Here is a 14766-nt window from a genome sequence, read left to right as displayed (position 1 = left end):
CACCGCCCATCAAACTCAACCACTGCATCCATCAAACTCAACCACTGCATCCAGTCCTACATCACCTACCAAAGCAACCAGGTCTCAGAGTGAAACAACGAGACTGGTTTTGTTTTCTAGTTTATACAGATGGAATCTAGAGTGTGCTCGTTATTGTTTGTTTGTTTGTTTGTTTGTTGAAAGTACATCTATGACGACTCACTGGTGAGGAAGCCTGACCTAAAACACTGAGGTACCCAGGACCAAAGGACAGGTCACTGGCGACCAATAGGGTCCCTGGATGTCCACACCACTCTCCAAGTACTGGGACAAAGGCTTCAATTGCCACAGCACCCCCTGCAGAGGGTTTAAATGGCTCCAGCTGACACCCCAAGAAAGCAAAGCATAGAAAGCTAAAGCCAGAAAGCAACTGGGGGAAATTTAGTTACAACTGCAGAATTGGAGAATGCTTGAAACCTGGCATCTCAGATCAAATTTTCCTGCAAACAGACCCTGTGATTAAGACTCCTGTTGGCAGGGCAAGGTGATAATCACAGTCTCTGTGAGGCAGAGACAAGAGGATTATGGGTTTGAAGCCAGCTTTGGGTATACAGCAACGTTGACCCGTGTGGGCTAAATAGACAGGGTCTCAAAATTAACTAATTAGTTAAAGAAAACCCATGCAGGAAACGGAGAAAAATGAGCGAGAACTGGAGAACGGCTGTTTCTTCCAGAAAGAACATGAACAACAGCACAAAGTTGACCTCGTTTTGATGCACTGGGGGTAGTTTTCAAACCCACCGTGGGTCATTCCAGGCAGTCCCCCGGAGGAAGGGTCATCTTTGCATCCCTAGCAGTCAACACAGAAGGTCCAGCAGCACCTAGGATAACAGACATCAGTTCACCTGGGATACCTAAGTCAGCCAAGACACTCCACTCCAGCACACTACAATTTCCCTAGTGACTGTGGTCCTCAAATTTATCTGAGACTCTTCCAGGTATAGACAGAGGCAGAGTCACCCACAGGGTTATGAAGTGCAGATATCTTACCCCTCCCCAGTGCTGACAGTGTGATAGGGCTTGCCTTCTTGTTCATTTAGGGACACCCCTTTGAGACTGATGGTCCTTCAGCGTGATTTCAGGCCATCGTAACAGCCCCCAGGTAGCAATGAAACTACACTTGCATACCTGTATCAAATCTCTCATTTCAGTGAAGTTTTCCATGCAGCGTGTCACCATGAATATGTACTGGGAGCTGCACAAGAACCTGCGCTAGATGACTTGGATGCATACGTCTTGGTTACCCCCAGGGTTCTATCCAATCGAAAGAAAGATTTGGAACTCCAACTATTTAAATAAAAAAAAAAATAGAGACGGAATATCGAAGTGCTTTTCCCTCCTCTACAGACCCTTGCTCTATCTCACATGTGTGTTCCGGCTCTACCCTGACGAACAGCCAAGAGCATTACATGTCACACCTAGTCACAGGAGCTGTGTTGAGCCCACCCCCTTCCCAACTAGCTTTTGAAATGCATCCAATTAGGAGTTCTGAGAGCACGGAAAGCGGCACAGGCTAAAAGGCAGAGCCCCCAACCCAAGACATAGTGTTAAGCCATTAGCACACACCAGTGCCCTTCTCCTCCCCATCCCTGAAACTCGCACCAGCGTAAATCTGACGAAAGGAGTTGGTGTTCCGGCTGCCAAACACACTGCTGTTATGTGCAGGACTGCACTGAGGTTTTCATGTTTTTCTTCGTGCTCAAAATAATCAATGACAGTATTTTTATCTTGTGACCAGAGAAAACACTTTTCGAGTTGTGTGTGCTGGTGCACAGCTCTAATTCTAGGACTCAGGAGGCCCGGGAGGGGTGGGTCTTGGATTCAAGACCAGCCTGGACTGCATAGCTAACCTAACCACGAGTTAACTGACAGCTAACCTAGCCACATCTACTCTCAGAAGTCTGAGCTGTTTCTACCACCGTAGTCTGCTTGCCTACAGTTTGTAGGCAGATGGGTCAAAGAATGCTCCTTTGATATCACAGTTCACAAATGCTGGGCTCTCAGGATGACTGCACAGTCCCACAAATACTAATGGTACCCACATATAGCATCATATACTGCAGATGGTACCCACCTGTAATCTCTGCTCTGTAGATGGTACCCCACCTGTAATCTCTGGTTCTGTAGATGGTACCCCATCTGTAATCTTTGCTCTGTAGATGGTACCCCACCTGTAATCTCTGCTCTGTAGATGGCACCCCACATGCAATCTCTGCTCTGTAGATGGTACCCCACCTATAATATCTGCTCTGTAGATGGTACCCCATCTGTAATCTCTGCTCTGTAGATGGTACCCACCTGTAATCTCGGGTTTATAGATGGTATCCCACCTGTAATCTTTGCTCTGTAGATGGTACCCCACCTGTAATCTCTGCTCTGTAGATGGTACCCCACCTGCAATCTCTGGTTCTGTAGATGGTACCCCACCTGTAATCTCTGCTCTGTAGATGGTACCCCACCTGTAATCTCTGGCTCTGTAGATGGTACCCCACCTGTAATCTCTGCTCTGTAGATGGTACCCCACCTGTAATCTCTGGTTCTGTAGATGGTACCCACCTGTAATCTCTGCTCTGTAGATGGTACCCCACCTGCAATCTCTGGTTCTGTAGATGGTACCCACCTGTAATCTCTGCTTTATAGATGGTACCCCACCTGTAATCTCTGGCTCTTTAGATGGTGCCCACCTGTTATCTCTGCTTTGTAGATGGTACCTCACCTGTAATCTCTGGCTCTTTAGATGGTACCCACCTGTAATCTCGGGTTTATAGATGGCACCCACCTGTAATCTCTGGCTCTGTAGATGGTACCCACCTGTGATTTCTGGCTCTGTAGATGGTACCCCACATGTAATCTCTGGCTCTGTAGATGGTACCTATCTGTAGCATCAGTAGATTAAAACTGTTACTGAAAAATGTTTCTGATTTATTTAAATATAACAATGGCAAACCATTACATGGAAGGATAAGGGATTCATACTAAAATGGTTGTTCTCCAAGACAAAAGCAAAAGTCAATTGCCAAAGAATGTATTGTTTGCCTTTAAAAAAAAAAGTGGCAGATTTCTTTAAGGCCTTGTTTAAAACTGAGACAGTCATTGTAGTCTTGTAACTGTCCCTTCATGAAATATGCCTAAGTCTAAGACTCGGTATAGCAAGGAATTCTAGCTACACTGAGGTTAAATTCAATCAGGAGGAAGAGAAAAAATAAAAACTAACTATGGCTTAGTATGGGAAAAGTTCCTATTGTTTGGGGATTTTATTTTTCCCACTTAAAATTCTAGATGTTCAAGAATAAAGGCTCTCTTCCACTAAACTTTAAACCCTTCAACTTTGTGGTGACTCTTGAGCACCGTACATTCCCAAGATTCTCCACGAGGGTTGTGTCAGCTCTGGTTGTACAGAAATGTCCCAGTCTGTAGAAAGGAGGAAAATGAAACCCACGTGACAAAGCATAAGAGAGCATCCTAGGAGGAGTTATGTAGTCATGGCTTTTTATGTCCAAAGCCCAAAAAAGGTGCAAGTAATGCTGGGAAATGTAGTCTTCATTGTAGAGTGTCATCTGTCCTGCTGGAAAGTCTGTGATATGGTTGGAATATGAAATATCCAGGACAAGCTCACGTGCTAATTGATGGTTGGCTGGCTGGAGACTTTGGAAACTAAGATGTGGGACCTAGCTGTAGGGAGAAATTCACTGCAGTGGGCCCCTGACTCCCACCTCTTCTGCTTTCTGTCTACAGTGAGTAGAAACTCCCTCTGCCTTATGCTCATGCCCCCAGGATGTTTATTCTCAAAGTCCATGAATTGAACCCTCCAAGACTGTGCAAAGAAGCAATAAACCCTTGCTTCTTTGTTTCCGTCAGATCTTTTGGACTGTGTCAAGAGGGACCAACTGCCCGGTCTAACCTTTGCTGTTAGGGAATCTGTTTCTCAGTGGTTTGGTTTAATTTTGCTACTTGGGCTGCATTTCTGGAAATTATGGTGGAAGGCATTAATAATAACAGGTTAATAATAATTCCAAAGGGCAACGAACTCAGACCTGCGGTTGGCTGAAGCGTATGTGTTAGTTACACTTCTGTAGAGATAATACCATAACCCAAAGCAACTCATGGAAGAGTTTACTTGGTATTACATGTCTAGAGGTCTAATGTCTATCATGGTGGGGAGGTAGGGCAGCTAGTGGCAGGCATAGAGGCAGGAGCAAGAATCTGAGGGATCATTTCTTTCAAAGCAAACATGAAATGAAGAGGAGGAGTCAGCTGGAAGTGGGTTGAGTCTATAAAATCAAAGATCAACCCCAGTGACATACTTCCTCCAACAAGACCACACCTCCTGAACTTCCCCAAACACTGTCACTAAATGGAGGCAAAGTGTTTACACATCTGAGCCTATGGGGGAGCATCTCTTATTTAAACTATTCCATCCCATTTCCTGCTCCCCATTGGCTCATAATCATGCCATATTGGGAAAAAATGCTTAATTTAAACAAAATTTGAAAGTCCCCACAGCCATTTCAATGTCAGTTTCAACGTCGTTTAAAAGTTCCAAATCTCTTCTGAGGGTGAGGTAATAATCTCTTACCTGTAGCACCTAGTCAAAAAATAAATCATAAACTTTGGAAATATTATACAGGTATAGATATAGATAAAGATATAGATATATTCCCATTCCAAAATGAAGGAACTGTGGCATAATAAAGAAATACTGGGTCAAAGGAAGACCAGAATCTAGCAGGAAAAACATCAAATCCTGTATCTCAATGTCTGATGTCTGGGATTTTGAGGGCTTAGATAACTCCACCCCTACATTTTTGCTGCCTACAACACATACCTACTTCTGGAGTTGTTTCTACTCCTGGTAGGCAGATGGCTCATGGTTTTGGCATCTCAAATATCTTAAGGTCTTCACTGAAACCAGGATTCACTTTTCCACCTTCATGCAATGGCCTCTCATAGCCTTACAGGTCTTACTGCCTAATGTTGCCTCTGGCCTCAGAAGCTTTCTGAAACCAAGGAGGAAGACCCCACAATTCCCTCACTCTACCTCTGTTCATATCTTTAAATCAGTACCACAGAGATGACATTGCCAAGTTTAGCTGCCAGTGTGGTATGGATCCTCACCGACTTTGGACACATTAGCAGAAGCTTCTGGATTTTGAATTTCTTCTAGAAAAAAAACAAACTTCAAATGTTAGGAGTTTATCTGGGTGGGCAGCCTTCCCTCTGTTTCACAACAGAAAAAGAGGACTCTTTATCTGCTAATCTCCTTAATAATTGCAGTCTCTCTTTCAGCAAATGCCTAGCCTATAGCATTAAGCTTTCTCGTGTTTTTTAAATGCATAGTTCATTTTTTTTTGGTCTACTTTCTCCTTTTCACTGTAGACCTCCATAGGGGAAATCAATAATAACCAAATCATAGACTCAATATCATGAACTCTAGAAATTTCCTTCACCAAAGAAATTAGTTCAGGGCTGGAGAAATGGCTTCGAGGTTAAGAGCACTGACTGCTCTTCCAGAGGTTCTGAGTTCAATTCCCAGCAACCGCATAATGGCTCACAACCATCTGTAATGAGATCTGGTGCCCTCTTCTGGCCTGCAGGCATACATGCAGACAGAACACTGTATACATAATAAATAAATCTAAAAAAAGAAAAGAAATTAGTCCATTAAATTTTAATTTTGTCTTATGCAAGTTCTCAGGACATGAACAGAAAACAGGCAGATTCTTGGCCATATTTTTTACACGAATGCCCTCCAGCTTGAATCCTTGCTTCCCTCTGAAACCTCTTGGTCTGGGTCTCTACACCAGCCTTTTCTCTCACTGCTACTGCTTTCTAGGCTTCTACTAGAATGGCTTCTGAAGTTCTGCTTACAGCATTTAACCGTTTTTCTAGTTCAAAGTCTTCCACATTCCTCCCAAACACAACATGGTCAGGTTCTTTGCAATATTACTCCAGTCTCTGTTACCACTTCTGTATTAGTTACTATCCCATTGCTGTGATAGAGTGCCATCAGAAGGTCTGGGAGAAAGAGGTTATTTGGGTTTACACTTTCAGAAGAGGTAAGAGCCCATCAGGGTAGGGAGGACTGACAGCAGGAGGCAGCAGGACCTGAGAAAGCATACCCTATGCTGCAGAGACAGAGCCAATTGGACCTAGAGTGAGGCTATAACCCTTCAGAGCCCACTCTCAATGATGTACTTCCTCAAGCAAGGCCATACCTTCTAAACCCTGCCAATGGCATTAACTGGGGCACCAAGCATTCAAATGCATGAGGCTGCAGGGGGTGTTTCTTATTTGAATGAAGCAGGTTGTTTAGAATGCTTGTTAACCCAGTTTTGACTTTTGCCAAGTGGTCTCTTCCTAAATCCCTATAGCCTTGGGGGAAGGGGTGCCAAAAGATACTTTTGATTTTAATTCCAGTTTTCTGTTAAATGAATTGAGTTAATATTAAGGTACTGTAATAGTTTCCACTTCATTTGCTATATAAAGCTTGCCCAATTTCACTGACTGCAATGGGGTAACCGCTAAATGTAGGAATGAAGTAGGATTTTATTTGTTTCTGTTGACAAATAGCTAATTCTGTTAAGGACTTCTTAAGCATTCTTAACAATATTTGTAGTAGTATGGATAGGCATGTCTCCCATAGGCCCGCGTGTTTGAATGTGTGGCCCATAGGGAGTGACATTATGAGAAGGTGCGGCCTAGTTGGAGTAGGTGTGGCCTTGTTAGGGAAAAAATGTCACTGTAGAAGTGGGCTTTCGGGTTTCTTATATTATGTTCAACACATATGCCATGCCCAGTGCGCAGGTTTTCCTTCTGCTGCCTGCAGATCAAGATGTAGAACTTTCATCTCCTCCTCCAGCACTGTGACTGCCTGCACGTCACCATGTCCCACCAGGAAGGAAACTGGGCCCCCCACCTCTGAGACTGTAAGCCAGCCCTAATTAAATCTTTTCCTTTATAAAAGCTATGTGGTCATGGTGTCTCTTCACAGCAATAGAAACCCTAACTGAGACAATATTTAAAAGATGACTTCAAATACACAAATTTTAGGGTGCCATTGATTAACTCATCGATCATGTTTCCAACTAAATTAACTTATGCAGCAGACTTAGAAAACAAGGTAATGTGGGGTTATCTTTTTTTCTTCCAATATGGACAACCTAGGGTACTGAGCTATGTGCTGTTGTCTCTGTAACTTGGTCCCAGTGTTGGGCACTGAACAGGAGACCGTTGTGTGCAAAATCAGCCTGGGCTGCACGGTGGGAGCCTGTTTCTGAAGCTACTTTGGGGATAGGAGTTCAACTTGCTTGTTCAGGCTCGGGCATAGATTAGAAACTTGACTCACTCTAGTCTGCCCGTTGCCCAGAGATTTCAATAAGGCAGATGACTGTCTCTCGCAACTCATAATAACGCACTTAAATTCTGATCTACAAATATGCTGCCAGCCGTGTGCTTTTTGAGGACTTTAGATTGAAAACCTGCAGCTGTGTTTGTGTAGTAATTTCGGAGCCCTATTTCATATGCAAGGGACTGGGTTCTATGGCTCAATCACAATTCATTCATTTTTCCTTTCCTTTCTTTTCTTTCTTTCTTTCTTTCTTTCTTTCTTTCTTTCTTTCTTTCTTTCTTTCTTCTTCTTTTATTTTGTACCAGGGAAATAAAATCTGAGAACTATAGGCATTATGTCAGTTCTTAAAAAAAAAAATCATAAGATTGAAAATAATAGTCCCACAAGACTCACAAATCTTTTTGATTTTCCATTAAATAACATTTATGGACAAACTTCCAGATATATGTTGTTAAAGAATATTTAGTAAATTCTAATTAAGAAAGGATGTGATCATCGTGGAAGGAATTGGAATACCAAGTAGATAGCTTACCTGGAAGACCTTGGATCTTAGTAGCAAATGTTTACAACTACAGAATCGTGTGTGTGTGTGTGTGTGTGATCATATGTGTGTACGTACGTACATGTTATGGAGAGCCTCATGATGGACTGGACTGAGCTTGTTTGCAGATAGAAAGAAATTTCTGGAGCATCTATCCTTGGCATGCCTGGAAGGATATTACTTATGATCCAGAGAGCAGTAATTTCTAAAGCAGTTGTTTACTCCAAACACTTGCCGAAGTGACCCAAGGAAAAGTATTTTCAGTCCCTTGTCATAGTCATGAACCACATTATGAAACACTGTGTAAGAACAAGCATTTGTAAAACTGTACTGCTCTTCTCGTAGGGCCCATAGTGACCTCACATTTCAATTCAAAATTCCTAACCATATTTGAGTGTTTTTATTGACCTAGGCTTTTCCCATACTATTTTTGCTTATTGAATGTGTGTATCTGTGTGTGTGTGTGTGTGTGTGTGTGCGGTGTGATGGGAGTTGCACCAATTTGTGAGAAAATCACTCTGCGGTAGTCATACATGTTGTCAAAGGTGCTATGCAAGCAGAACTTTCATAACTAAGCTGGAACCTAACGTGGCTCTTTCCAATGTACTCCCACGCTGCCTTTCAGAAGTACGCTGATGGGACTCTGCAGCTTCAGCTGGAAATAACTGCTTCTTAGCTGAGTTTTCAAGACTGCACCAGAGCACAATCCATGCAACTTACAAGCTCTCCCACAACTGCTCCTAAACACTGCCTGCTCCTTTCTATTCTGCGTGCTTTGGAGACATCAGTATCCCTCTCCTGTCTCCAGAACTGTAGTCAGAAATTTGGGTACCACTAAACCTTCACTAGTCACTGCCAGCCCGGTCTCCAGACGTGGCGGTGAAAGACCTAGGGGATGGACAGCTGAGCATCAGGAGGATAGGTAGAAGATGAGGGACCTTTTGCTTTCTTTTCTAAGTAGCTTCAGAGAACTGATCTATAAACCTAATACAAAGAGGCAACAAGCAGGGTGACTTGTCTGCCTACACAGATAGGCAGGTATAGAAAGGTGGGTGGATAAGTAGGCAAAAAAGACAAATAGATGATAGCCAGCAAAGATGGGCAGATAGCTAGATAATGGATAGGTAGATACATAGATAGATGATAGATAGATAGATAGATAGATAGATAGATAGATAGATAGATAGATGTCTTTTAGCTATAGAGAAGACAACAGAATCTATACAGGCATCAATTTAGAAGCAGGCTTTAATGTTTTAATGCTAAGCTATAAGCTATATAGATTCAGATGTCTATATTCTACTTGAAAGTTATATGACATGGGGCAATTACCTACCAAAACTTTCTTGGGCCTTAAAGTCCCTCTCAGAAAAATAATATTAATACTGAATTAACAGGGAGTGTAGTAATCCTAGTCCAGATGTGTTCAACCTTTTGATATTGTGACACCATGTTCTAGTCTACAAATGTGTTGGGCCACATGCACAGCTGTCCCAGGATGAACACGACCCTTGGGCTGCAACCTGGATGTCCTCAGAGCAATTTATGCAATGCCTGGAATATTAGACCCTCCCCACGATTCTAGCTGGCATGATTTTGGTGGCACGTGTCTGAAAGCAGTGCTTATTCAACTGGATATTTAACCTGGAATGGATGTCCGCTTTCCTCAGATCTGCTGAAGTGAAAGGGAAGGGAAGGTCTGATGAGCTGGTGCTTCTGAAATTCCAGTTTTTCTAGGATTCCCTGGGATTCTGTTACAAATGCAGGTTGTAGCTCAGCAGGTGTGAGGGTGAGACCTGGGACTCTGTAGGCAGCAATGCCCAGCCGGAGACTGGTGCAGCCAGCTGGGATATCAAGCTTAGAAAAAGTACATGGGTGAAGTGGGCTGCTTCCAGATGTGGCCTCAAGACAGAGACAATTTTAAAAAGTAGAGAGAAAGAGACAATAAACACACTTCCTCCCTTTTTTTTTCAAGTCTGGAAAGTAACCTGTCATAACCTGTAAGAAAAAATTTGTAGGGTGTGTCTGTGTATCTGTCTATGTCTCTGTGTGAAGATGTCTGTGTATATGTACATGCCTATATGTGTACATGTCTGTGGGCGTGTACATGTCTGTGTGTACAAATCACTGTATTTCCATATGTGTGTACATGTCTACGTATGTACATGTCTCTCTGCATGTACATGTCTGTATGTAGACATGTCTGTGTATGCATTTTACAGGACATTATCCCAACTCTGCAAATTAAAAACTGACCTTAAACAACTGCTGTCCAGCCTCACTCTGCCACACAAGACTGTAACAGTGCTTTGGGATTCTAGCAACAATTACATGAGATAATGCCTACCATCCTTAGCAGAACACCTGAGTGCATGATGCGGTGTCCATATAAGAAGTTCTCATTGTTGCCATTGTCATTCAATTAGATGTGGAGGGAGGCTGAGCTTTACTCCCAGTGCCCACACGGTATTTACTGTAGTGTGCCCCGTACCACAGTGCTGTGAAATAGTGCTCTTGTACACTGTAAACATTTGTCACTCATATTGGCTTAATAAAATGCTGGTTGGCCAGTAGCCAGGCAGGAAGTATAGGTGGGATGGCCAGGCTAAGAGAATTCTGGGAAGGTGAAAGACAGAGTCAGTCACCAGTCAGCCACAGGGAAAGCAAGAGGAGAATACCTCACTTATAAAAGGTACCAAGCCACATGGCTAAACATAGACAAGAATTATGGGTTAATGTAAGTTGTAAGAGCTAGTTAATAATAAGCCTGAAATAAAAGGCCAAGCAGTTTATAATTAATATAAGTCTCTGTGTGCCTCTTTGGGACTGGGTGGGACAGAAACTTCTGCCTTCACTACAGTGTGCACCAGAGGCTGCTGGAGGCTCATTATAAACATCTGGGCTCTGCCCTCCAGATACTGGCTCCATCAGTAATTACATTTTGGGTGGGGACCAACATTCCACATTTCTAACAGGTTCACAAGTGATGAATATAGCCTGTTTGGGGGCCATCTATTGCCAGCTTCTGCTCTACAACTACTCCCAGTGACTGGCGGGGTTAAGAGATAAGGAGCTTCCAGGAATCGAAGTCCCCACCGAGATGGAGTGTCCTTTCTTGGAAGGCTTCCTCATCTTAATCCAGACACTTTTGGTTGACGTTTTTTTCCTAAAATACATCGAGTTTGTCATCTATGAGAAGAGTAGTTCTTAAATATAACTCAACTTCTCTTTATGACTGAAGATATCTAGTAGTTAACTCACCTTGGTTTCATACGGGGTAAGAAAGCAGGACCTTGGGCTTAGGAACTTAAAAGCAACCCGAATGGTATTCCCAGCGGCATCATCACAGCTTGCTAGGGAAATGGCGGGAACACACCAGTAAGATTGAGGTCCCTGTGAACCTGCCATGCTTTCTGTAAGGGTAGCTGCAGAAGTGAGACAGACATAGAATGGACTCAAGAGAAAAACCAGACAGTCTCAGGGCATGCTGAGCTGGTGTGTGAATGAATGACTCTGGGAGGAGGAGGCTTCTTCCAGTGTGCGGGTGAGCTGCTTCAATTTTGTCTTTTGCTTCCTCAGTTGTTGGGGTGAGCAGGAGTATATACCTTGTTACCATTCCTCATGGCTGTTAAGACATAGCAAGCACCTAATGTCTCATCAGCACGACTGTCTAAACATGGCCTGAGCAAGAGCAAACCAAGGAGACACGTCAAAGTGGACAGGGAAAGACTATGAGGCCTCAGCCCCACACAAAGAAACGCTGAGCACAGGAGAAACAGTCTTCCCCAGAGAAGAGCACACCAATCTGTTATCCAGTACCAAGTCATCAGTCCTGAAAATATAAATGTGAATCATATTATATGGACAGAGTAAGTTTTACTTAGGGATATATAATATATGTGTGTGTTACATGCATAAACATATATATGCATATATATTTATATAAGAAGTAATGAACAAAGAGGCCATCAGCTTGAAATAGAGCAAGAAGTTGTACATGGGAGGACTTGGGGATAAAAAGGAAAGGGGGAAATCTCAACTATAGAAGAAATGATACAAAACAAAACCAAACAACGACAGAAGACATCCGAAAGTCTACCTGGCAGCCATATTGAAGAAGGGATAGCGAGGCTGGAACATAGGCTACAGTAGACATTGCAGTCCCTACAAGCTAAACTTCTGATCCCCAGAAAATCTGTTATAGGCTGTGGCATGTAGCCTGGCAGAAGTACGTGACTGCATCAGCATTTTGCTCTTTGCTGCCAATGCAGGGGCAGACTGACTCCGAGCGCCATCAACTTTCACCCCTGACCGAGATCTTTCAACACATTCTTAGACTGCTGTTTAGATGTACAAAGGCCGTGGGCCTAGATGACCCAACTCAATAAGAACCATAGATGGAACAAGAGTATGGAGACCCATCGAACCTACAGAACCCACTGTGGGGTTTAGCTCCATGGTCTCATTCTTTTGTATTTATGTTATAGGAGAGTGAAACCAGCCTGTTGTTGGCACCCAGAACTGCCCCATGCTTTAATAAGACCCCATCACCACTGTCATTCACATTGCAGAGCTAATGGGTTTATCTTTAAAGTGGTAACTCATGGCAATATTGTTATAAATGGAGAAAAGGAAAAATACCATAATACTATATATTAAACTTTAATATTTTCATGGTTCAATTAAATATGGCAAGTTCAATGTTATTCATACACACAAACATATAGATAGATAGATAGATAGATAGATAGATAGATAGATAGATAGATAGATAGATGATAGATCGATAGATAGATGATAGATCGATAGATAGATCTTTGTTCACAAAACATTCATGCTATAAACCTAATGGTTTATTTGCTGCTGCCATGGGTTTAATTTGTAATGGTTGATGAAAACATGTTTTGAAGTGAACTTGAGGGGTATCTCTCTTTCACTCTCCTTTCCTGTTCTTTCTCCTTTTTTCCACAGCTTCCTTCCTTGTGTGGTAAGGACCGCATGACAATGTGTTCATTGCTTTGATGAGCTGTCTCATTCACACTAACTGGCCACAGCTGTGAGGATTCCCATCAAAGCTCTGCTGGAGTTGTTGGCCAGTCCCGATGACCTGGGCCTGTTCACTGACTATTTCTGAGGTAAACGTTCTGTTCACGAGCCATGGTCTGCTAGTTTATCACCATCACTCAGATGGCCTGCATCATGTGAACCAAGTTCTTTCTGCACTCATACTTCCCAAGGCTGGCCAAGGTGGTATAGAAACACTGCTCTTTGCTTCAGTTTCCATGCAAATTGCCAAATCACAGCCCTGTAAATGACCCCTGGTGAGTCCCTATCCTCTTCACCCATATCTACAGGTCACGGATAAGAAAGAAGTTTGTTACCTTAAATGGTATGCCTTCAAACTTTATTTTCCTTTTATGGTGATAGTTCATTTGTATTTTAATAAATAAAGCTTGCCTAAAGTTCAGAGAGTATAAAACAGCTGCACTGATCAGCCTTACAGACGAGGCAGTGGTGACACACACCTTTAATCCCAGTAGCCACACTAGTTTGCCATAGAAACCAGGCGGTAGTGGTGCATGACTTTAATCCCAGCCCTAGAAAAGAATGTAAGATTGGGGGAGACAGCTCTCACACACAGTCTCGTTCTGAGATTCCGGGAGGCAGGATCGTCATTTTGGACTGAGGTAGAGAGGTAAGAGCCAGTGGCTGGTTGTTTTGTTTTTCTGACCTTCAGGGTGAACCCCAATTTCTGTCTCTGGGTTATTTTAATTAATCATTCTGCATCCTTTAGTACATTTGAGGAAATATTGAGGATAATAGCTCAATTAGACCATTTCCAAACAGAATGGGATAAAGTAGTATGTATATATTTCCATAACCTGCCTTCTCACGCTTCCAGAACATGCCCTTCCGCGGTCCCTTTAGACTAGGGATCAATTCAGAAGCCATATAGTTTATAGTTTCTGACACTGGAAGTGAAGAAAGGTCCTCAGCTGAAGAGTGTACTGCCCCACGGAGGACGTGTAGCCATCTGGAGACCTAGGCCGACAGGAGAAGTCAGATGTATGTTCTGCAGGCATCTAGGGGGAAGTGGCCTGAAACTGTGAGAGACCCAGTCACTCACAAGGAATTATCAGGCTCAGCACCTCACTGTGCCTAAACCCTATTCTGAATACTTAAGAACAAAACAAAAGCAGAAACAGTAAAGCAGTGGAAAACAAGAGCTCCCCAAAGGTGAGAAGGAAGGCCACAGTTCACTGTTGCCCTCGCTCTAGGCTGAGGGAGGGCTCGCCCTCTGCACTTTGGGCTCTGCAGTCTCATTAATAAACACAAGCATGTAGAACATTCCATCACTGTCAGCCACTGCTACTTGCTCATCTGTCCCCACGAGTTATTTATCTGTGGTCTCTATTTTAGTGTGCTATAAAATCAGGAGGTGGCACTGGCTGACGCCATAAGGTTCATTCCCTTTCCTAGCAGGGTGGAAGCAGCTGGCTACCTGTGGCCTTGGACTTGGGGAAACTCACTCCAAATTTCCTACTTTTACTGCCTGCATGAGGCATAGTCACTTCTACAGGACAGCCATCTGAGCATTAGCTCCCTGTGTCCAGGGACACGGTCTGGTATGTTCTCTTGCTATTTAGTTTATATTTGCCTGTTACTTTAGCCTCTCATTTCTGACTTCTGCTTCTCTCTGGAATATACAATATACCCCTCAACAAGCCTCAGACCTCAACTGCGGCACCTTTTTCTCCCATCTTAATTGCTTCAGCAAAGGCAACTACCTTCACTGGCCACCCTCCTGTACATTCTTCTACTTTATGTCTGTCTCTGC

The sequence above is a fragment of the Chionomys nivalis genome, chromosome 5 (assembly GCF_950005125.1).
Source record: "Chionomys nivalis chromosome 5, mChiNiv1.1, whole genome shotgun sequence".
Taxonomy (NCBI): domain Eukaryota; kingdom Metazoa; phylum Chordata; class Mammalia; order Rodentia; family Cricetidae; genus Chionomys; species Chionomys nivalis.
Note: the sequence above shows the minus strand (reverse complement) of the source record.